This window comes from Monodon monoceros, unplaced genomic scaffold (assembly GCF_005190385.1).
Source record: "Monodon monoceros isolate NGI ecotype Baffin Bay Population unplaced genomic scaffold, NGI_Narwhal_1 Super_Scaffold_18, whole genome shotgun sequence".
In the NCBI taxonomy this organism is placed as follows: Eukaryota; Metazoa; Chordata; class Mammalia; order Artiodactyla; family Monodontidae; genus Monodon; species Monodon monoceros.
Genome location: NW_021703774.1, coordinates 48,751,028 through 48,759,647, shown reverse-complemented (window position 1 = coordinate 48,759,647; position 8,620 = coordinate 48,751,028). Strand labels below are relative to the sequence as shown.

The 8,620-nt window shown below is 37.9% G+C and overlaps 1 protein-coding gene across 3 annotated transcripts in view; it reads left to right on the top strand.

Annotated features, from left to right (window-relative positions):
* Positions 1 to 8,620, top strand: part of TDRD5 (tudor domain containing 5) — an 85,242-nt gene that overhangs the window by 51,429 nt on the left and 25,193 nt on the right. The window lies entirely within an intron of this gene.

Genomic DNA, 8,620 nt, shown 5'->3' with positions numbered 1-8,620 from the left:
TTCTTTCTTTCTTTCTTTCTTTCTTTCTTTCTTTCTTTCTTTCTTTCTTTCTTTCTTTCTTTCTTTCTTTCTTTCTTTCTTTCTTTCCTCCCTTCTTTCTTTCTTTCTTGGCTGCATCGGGTCTTAGTTGTGGCATGCGCAATCTTTAGTTGAGGCACACGGGCTCTTTGTTGCAGTGTGTGGGCTTCTCTCTAGTTGTGGCGTGTGGGCTCCAGAGTGTGCAGGCTCATTAGTTGCAGTACGCGGGCTCTCTAGTTGTGGTGCATGGGCTCCAGAGTGTGCGGTCTCAGTAGTTGTGGCACATGGGCTCTCTAGTTTTGGCTCACGGACTCCAGAGCACATGGACTCAGTAGTTGTGGTGCACAGGCTTTCTGCCCCATGGCATGTGGGATCTTAGTTACCCAACCAGGGATCGAACTGGCATCCCCTGCATTGCAAGACAGATTCTTAACCACTAGACCACCAGGGAAGTCCCTTGTTTTATCTTTATAACACTATCTGGTATTATTTTAATTGTTTGTTCACATACAACATTGTAATTCCTGAGATCAGGGATATTGTCTGTCATATTTACCACTGTATCTCCAGTGCCTAGATCAATGTTTGGTGCATGGTAGGTGCTCAATAAATTTTTTTAACTGAATGTATCTCATTCATGTCTTTATTTCTATATCTTTTTTCTGGTTTGGTGAGCTAATACTCTCATATACAAAATCTAAAGCAGGCAGAAAAGTAGAAGTCTACCCTTGGAAGTCAAACCACAGTAGGTGAGTCAGGAATTTTTCAGCTTCTTTCCTGAGGTCACTCCCCAGTCTACAGCCTTGCTGGCTTGCAGGATTAGAGGACATTGTTTGGGAATAACAAAACAGCTAGAAGTTAGGGTGTAATACTTAAAGGGAGGGAGCCATAGAATGGGTGCGTTCCAAAATCATTGTACGGATATAAAATCTGCCCAAATCCTTAGCTGACAACTAAACTTTGCAAGCACTGGAGAGAACTCAGTGGCCCTAGTGAAAAGTCACTGGCTTACCTATTATTTTTCTCACCTTGTACGCCTTATTTTGAAGAGGTTTTTTAATCATTCCACGATGTTATTTCAGTGATTACTCTAGGAAGTACAGCATATGTGTGTAGCAATACAAGGACATTAGAACACGAATTTCTTTAACATCCTCTTCTGATCTATTTTTGTTTTGTAATTAACGTTATTGTTTTTAACCCCTCAAGAAAATAACTGCATATAATAATAATAAATCCATTTAGATTTAGTCACGTATTTCTCAGTCTCTTAGCTTTTCAGTCTTGCTGCTCAAACCCTCTGGGAACATTTTCTTTCTATTTGAACTGTATCTTTTAGGATTTCATTTTGTAAGGGTTTATTGATGGCAAACTCAGTTATGTTCACCTGAAAATATCATTTTGTGCTTATTCTTGAAAGATATGTTCAGTAGGTATAGAATTCTAGGTTGGTAGTTACTATCTTCAGCACATGGAAGGTATCATTACACTGGCTTCTGGTTTCCCTTATCATATTTAAGCCAGCTGTCCATCTAATGGATGTTCCTTTGAAGGCAATATCCTTTTTGTCTGTAGCTGTTTTTAAAATTTTGTATTTGTTACTTGTGTTCTTCAGCTTTTTTAAAAAGCAGGATAGATTTTTATTTTATAGATATTTGCTATCTGTATAGAAGAAAGACCTCAATAATCCAGGATATTTCTTCTTTCTTTCTTTTTTTAAAATTTATATATTTATTTATTTATTTTTGGCTGCTTTGGGTCTTTGTTGCTGTGCACGGGCTTTCTCTAGCTGTGGCGAGCGGGGGCTACTCTTTGTTGCGGTGCACAGGCTTCTCATTGCGGTGGCTTCTCTTGTTACAGGGCACAGGCTCTAGGCGCGCGGGCTTCAGTAGCTGTGGCACGCAACCTCAGTAGTTGTGGCTCACGGGCTCTCAAGCGCAGGATCAGTAGTTGTGGCACACAGGCTTAGTTGCTCCGCGGCATGTGGGATCTTAAAGGACCAGGGCTTGAACCCGTGTCCCCTGCATTGACAGGCACATTCTTAACCACTGTGCCACCAGAGAAGCCCTAGGATATTTTTTCAAAGGATACTATGCTTTTAACAATTTCAGGATGGCATTAAAACTATCTGCTAATGAAATTGAAACTTGTAAATTTACTCTTTAGGAAACAAAATTATTTATTTGTAATTGAGGTAATGTTGATTTATAACATTATATAAGTTTCATGTGTACATTATATTTCTACTTCTGGATACCCTACCACGTGTTCACTACCAAAAATTTATTTTCCATCTGTAACCATAGTTGGCCTGACCCCCTTTACCCATTTTGCCCTCCCCCCTTCCCCTTCCCCTCTGGTAATCACTACTCTGTTCTCCATATATATGTATTTGTTTTTGTTTGGTTTGGTTCGTACATTATTTTATTTTTGTTTGTTTGTTTATTCGTTTTTTTTAATACTCCACATCAGTGGCATCATGTGGTAGTTCTCTTTCTCTATCTGACTTATTTTACTTAGCATAAAATGCTCAAGTTCCATCCATGTTGTTGCAAATGGCAAGACATTTATATATTTTTTTAAAGCTGAGCAGTATTCCATTATGTACATATATACCACATCTTCTTTACCATTCGTCTGTTGATGGACACTTCAGTTGTTTCCGTATCTTGGCTATTGTAAATAATGCCAAAGAACATGGGGGTTGAGATATCTTTTCAGATCAGTGTTCTCATATTCTTTGAATAAATACCCAGAAGTGGGATAGCTGGATTATATGATAGTTCTAATCTTAATTTTTTGAGGACTCTCCATACTGTCTTCCATAGTGGAGGTACCAATTTACATTCCCACCAACAGGTTTCCCTTTTTCTTCACATCCTTGCCACCACTTATTTCTTGCCTTTTTGATAATAGCTGTTCTGACAGGTGTGAGGTGCTATCTTATTATGGTTTTGTTTTGCATTTCCATAGTAATTAGTGATGTTGAGCATCTTTTCATGTACCTGTTGACCATACGTATGTCTTCTTTGGAAAAATGTCTATTCTGTTCCTCTGCCCTTTTTCTTTTTTTCTTTTTTTTTTTTTTGTGGTACGTGGGCCTCTCGCTGTTGTGGCCTCTCCTGTTGCGGAGCACAGGCTCCAGACGCGCAGGCTCAGCGGCCATGGCCCATGGGCCCAGCCACTCCGCGGCATGTGGGATCTTCCTGGACCAGGATCAAACCTGTGTCCCCTGCATTGGCAGGTGGATTCTTAACCACTGCGCCACCAGGGAAGTCCCTATAGTTTTCAATATACAGATCTTGCACCTCTTTGGTTAAATTTATTCCTAAATGTTTTATTTTGTTGCAGTTGTTTTCTTAATTTCTCTTTCTGCTAGGTCATTGTTAGCATATAGAAATGCAACAAATTTTTATATATTGATTTTGTATCCTGTTACTTTACTCATTTATTATTTCTAAGAGTTTTTTGATGGAGTCTTCAGGGTTTTCTATATATAAAATCATGTCATCTGCAAATAGTGACAGTTTTACTCCTTTCCAATTTGGATGCCTTTTATTTCTTTTTCTTGCCTGATTGCTCTGGCTAGGACTTCCAATACTGTGTTGAATAAAAGTGGCGAGAATGGGCATCCTGGTCTTGTTCCTGATCTTAGGGGAATAGCTTTCAGTTTTTTTCTTTTGAGTGTGATGTTAGCTGGGAGTTTGTTATATGTGGCCCTTACTATGTTGAGGATATGTCCCTTCTGTATCCTCTTTATTGAGAGTTTTTATCATAAATGGGCTTTGAATCTTGTCAAATGCCTTTTCTGCATCCCGTGAGATGATCATATGGCTTTTATCCTTCATTTTGTTAATGTGGTGTATCACATTGATTGATTTGTGAATATTGAACCATTCTTGTGTGGAATAAATCCCACTTAATCATGGAGTATGATCTTTTTGATGTACTGTTGAATTCAGTTTGCTAATATTTTGTTGAGGATTTTGCATCTATGTTCATTAGAGATAGTGGCCTGAATTTTCTTTTTTTGTGTTGTCTTTGTCTGCTTTTGGTATCAGGGTGATGTTGGCCTCTTAAAATGAGTTAGGAAATGTTCCCTTCTCTTCAGTTTTATAGAATAGTTTGAAAAGGATAGGTATTAAATCTTCTATGACTGTTTGGTAGAATTTACCTGTGGAGCTTTCTGGTCCTGGACTTTCATTTTTTGGGGAGCTTTTGATTACTGTTTCAGTCTCTGTGCTAGTGATCAGTCTATTCGGATTCTCTATTTCTTCCTGATTCAGTCTTGGAAGTTTGTATGATTCTAGGAATTTGTTCATTTCTTCTAGACTGTCTAATTTGTTGGTATATAGCTGTTCATAATATTCTTTCACAGTCTTGTATTTATGTGATATCTGTTGTTATTTCTGCCTTTTGTTTGATTTTATTTATCAGGACCTTCTCTCTTTTTTCTTAGTGAGTCTAGCTAACGGTTTGTCAAATTTTGTTCATGTTTTTGAAGAACCAGCACTTAGTTCATTGATCTTTTCTACTGTCCTTTTACTCTCTATTTTATGTATTTCTGCTCTGATCTTTATTATTTCCTTCATTCTACTAACTTTGCCCTTTGTTTTTCTGTTTTTAGTTTCTTTAGCTGTAAGGTTAGATTGTTTGAGATTTTTCTTGTTTCTTAAGGGTAGGTCTATATTGCTAGGAACTTCCCTCTTTGTAATGTTTTTGCTGCATCCCATAGATTTTGGTATGTTGTATTTTCATTTTCATTTGTCTTCAGGTAATTTTTTATTTCTTCTTTGATTCCTTCATTGACCCAATAGTTGTTCAGTAGCATGTTGCTCAGTTTCCATGTATTTGTGACTTTTCTAGTTTTCTTCTTGTAGTTGATTTCTAATTTCATTCCATTGTGACCAGAGAAGATACTTGATATGATTTCAGTCTTCTTAAATTTAGTGAGACTTGTTTTGCATCCCAACATACGGCTTATCCTTGAGAAAGTTTCGTGTGCACTTGAGAAGAATGTATAGTCTACTGCATTTGGGTGGAATGAATGTTCTGTACAAATCTATCAAATTCATCTTGTCTGTTGTTTCATTTAAGGCCAGTGTTTCCTTGTTGACTTTCTGTCTGGATGATCTATCTATAGATGTAAGTGGGGTGTTATTAAAGTCCTCTACTATTACATGTTGCTGCCAATTTCTCTCTTTAGGTCTGTCAATAATTGTTTTATGTATTTTGGTGCTCCTATATTAGGTGCAAATATATTAATCGCTGTTACGTCTCCTTGATGTGTTTTCCCCTTTATTATACTGTCCATTTTTGTCTCTTGTTACCTTTTCTGACTTGAAGTTTATTTTGCCTGATATGAGTATGGCTATATCTACTTTCTTTTGGCTGCTGTTTTCTCGGACAATCATCTTCCATTCCTTCACTTTGAGCCTATGTTTGTATTTAGAGCTGAGATGAGTCTCCTGGAGGGAACATTTAGTTGGGTCTTGCTTTGTAATCCATCCAGCCACTCTGTGTCTTTTGATTGGTGAATTTAGTGTATTTACATTTAGGGCAATTATTGATAGTTGGATGTTGGCTTCTTAGCTTTTGTTTTCTGGTTGCTTTAAATCTCCCATTGTTTCTTTTTTTTTCCCCCATTGTTTCTTTTTCCTTGTGTTTCTGTCTGCCATTTTGGTTTGGTGGTTTTCTAAGATATTTTTCTTAGCTTCCTCTTTTGCTGTTTTTTGTGTCTCTGCTCTATTTTTATGTTCTGTGTTTACCCTGAAGTTTGTATGAGATATCTCAATTAAAATAGTCCATTTTCTGCTGATAGCATCTTATATTCATTTACCTATACAAGTGCCGTCCTTTTCCTCTTCCCCTATGAAATTTGTTTTTGTTCTCTTAAATTACCCCTTTTTATGTTGTGAGTTGCTATCAAACTAAGAGAGCTATATTTGTTTTTCTGCTTTATTTTTTTTCTCCCTTTAGATTTTATACTATTTATTAATAAAGTGTTTAAAAATCTGTTCTGATAGAGAGTTGCAGTTTTCCAGTTCTGTCTTTTTATTACTTTGCTCAAAGTTTTTTGTATTTTTGCCATTTTTTTTTTTCTGGTTGAAGAGCTCCTTTCAAGATGTTTTGTAAGGCAGGTCTAGTGTTGATGAACTCCTTCAGCTTTTGTTGGTCTGGGAAAGTTTTTGTTTCTCCTTCATATCTGAATGATAACTTTGCTGAAATAGGGTATTCATGGCTGACAGTTTTTATCTTTTAGTATTTTGAGAATGTCATTCCACTCCCTCCTGGCCTGTAGCGTTTCTGCTGAGAATCTACTGGTAGCCTAATGGGGGCTCCTTTGTAGGTCACCATCCTTTTTTCCCTGGCTGCCTTTAAAATTCTTTGTCATTGACTTTTGACAATTTTAATATTATGTCTTGGAGGAGGTCTTTTTGCATAGGGGTAATTAGATATTCTCTTAGCTTCATGGGCTTGTATATCCAGTTTCTTCCCCAGGTTTGTATTATTTCTTTAAATAATCTCTCTGCTGTCTTTTCCCTCTGTTCTCCTTCTGGGATACTCATTATCCTAATGTTGCCGGTCCTTAAAGAGTTGGAGAGCTCTTGTAAGATTTCCTCATTTTAAATATCTTCCCTTCCCTTTCCTCTTCATTTCTAGATTTCTATCTTCAAGCTCACTAATTTTCTCTTCCATATGGTCTGCTCTAGTCCCAGACGAGTGTATTCTTCATCTCATTTATTGAGCTCTTCAGCTCCAGAATTTCTGTTTGGTGCTTTTTTAAAGTTTCAGTCTCTTCGGTAAAGTATTCCTTCTGTTCATTCATCTTATTCCTGAGCTCATTAAACTGCCTTTCTGAGTTTTCTTTTAGCTCATTGAATTTCTTCACAACAGCTATTTTGCATTCTCTATCAGTTAAATTGGAACATTCTATAACTTTGGTTTCTGGAGAATTGTCATTGTCTTTTTGTGGTACCATGTCACTGTGGCCCTTCATGTTGTTTGATGAAGTGTTCTTGAGCCAATGCATTTAGTATTAAATGACAGGTTAGGAGCTAAATTCCCTCCGGTAGGTGGCACCATCACACAAGTTTTCGGTTTCTCTTCCTTGAGCTGCCTCTGGTCATATTTGAGAGTTAGCACTTTTCAGCCTCCACCCACCCTGTAATAGGTGTGGCTCCATGCCTTCTTTGTTGCTTTTTGTGCCGCCAGGGTCGTTGCTGCCATGCTTCTGCCAGAGCCGCTGTCATCACCAGAATGGTTGGCTCTTTCCTTGTGTCTGGGATCCCTTGAGGCACAGGATCTTCTGTGGGGGAAGGGGGATGGGAGGAGGGGTCATGGGCGCCTCAGATGTTGGAGGGACAGGGTCGCGGGCCCCACTGCCGCTGCTCCCCACTTGCCTGTGGTCATGGGTGCCGGGAGTGGTCAGGTGGCCACAGTGTGTGCACCACCTTCCCTGCTGCTACTGGGTTCTCTGAAGCTATGGGCTCTGCTGCCTCAGTTGAAGGGCCAGGATTGCAGGCACGGGCTCTGAGGTTCCCTTGCCCCCACTGTGCGTTCCAGTACACCCAGCTTTGGGTGTGCAGGTGTGTGGAATTCTCCAGTGCCCTGTTGTGTTGGGCGGAGACACCTTTGTTGAGTTGTGGATGTTTCATTGGATGTGGATTGAAAGGGGGAGACAAAGGTAGTTTTTCCACTCTAACATGTTTCTGAAGTCTGAAAACCGTGTTCTTCAGTTTTAATATGTTTATGTGTGGATTTATTCTTATTTATCCTACTTTGTGGTTCATTGGACTTTTTATCTGTGCATTGTTACTTTTCATTAAATCTGGCTAATTCCCAGCCATTATCTCTTCAATTATTGTCATTTCCCCATATTCATCTTTATATTCCCTCTCTCTCTGTTTCTGCCTCTCTTTTTCTAGAATGATAATTAAAAGTATGTTAAACCTTCTCAATTTACCTTCCATATCTTTTAACCTCTCTTCTGTATGTTACATATTTCTGTCTTCTGTGTTGCATTCTGGGTAACTTTTCCAAATCACCTTCCACTTTACTGATACACTCTTTAATTCTACCTAATCTGCTATTGAATAAACCTATTAAGTTTTTACTTTTGGTTATTATATTATTACTTTCTAAAAGTTCTCTTGGTTCTTTAATTCTGCTAGATCAATTTTTAATAGATTGCAGGTCTCTACAGAAGCTTTCAAATTAATTTTGTTTTTTTGTTTTTATTTTAAGCATAGTATGTTAGTTCTTTTATAATTCATCTGGAAATTCAAATATCTAAAGTTTTTGAGGTTTTGTATTAGTTATGTTGTTTCTCTTTGTTCTTCCTTGTGATTCATTGTCTCTTTATATGCTTTTTATCTTTGTCTGTGTACTGCTCATTGACTTTTAAAAATTTTTGTAAAAATGGTTGAATGCAGATTGAGATTGCCTACCTCCAGAGAGATTTACATTCGCTTCTGCCAGGTATCTAGCAGTACAACCAGTCTGGAGCCATGTTAATTTAAATGAACAACCTGAGGATTTGTATATCACCCAGGTGATGTGAAAATTGAGCTGCAAATCCATGTGAAAGCTGGTTTATTTC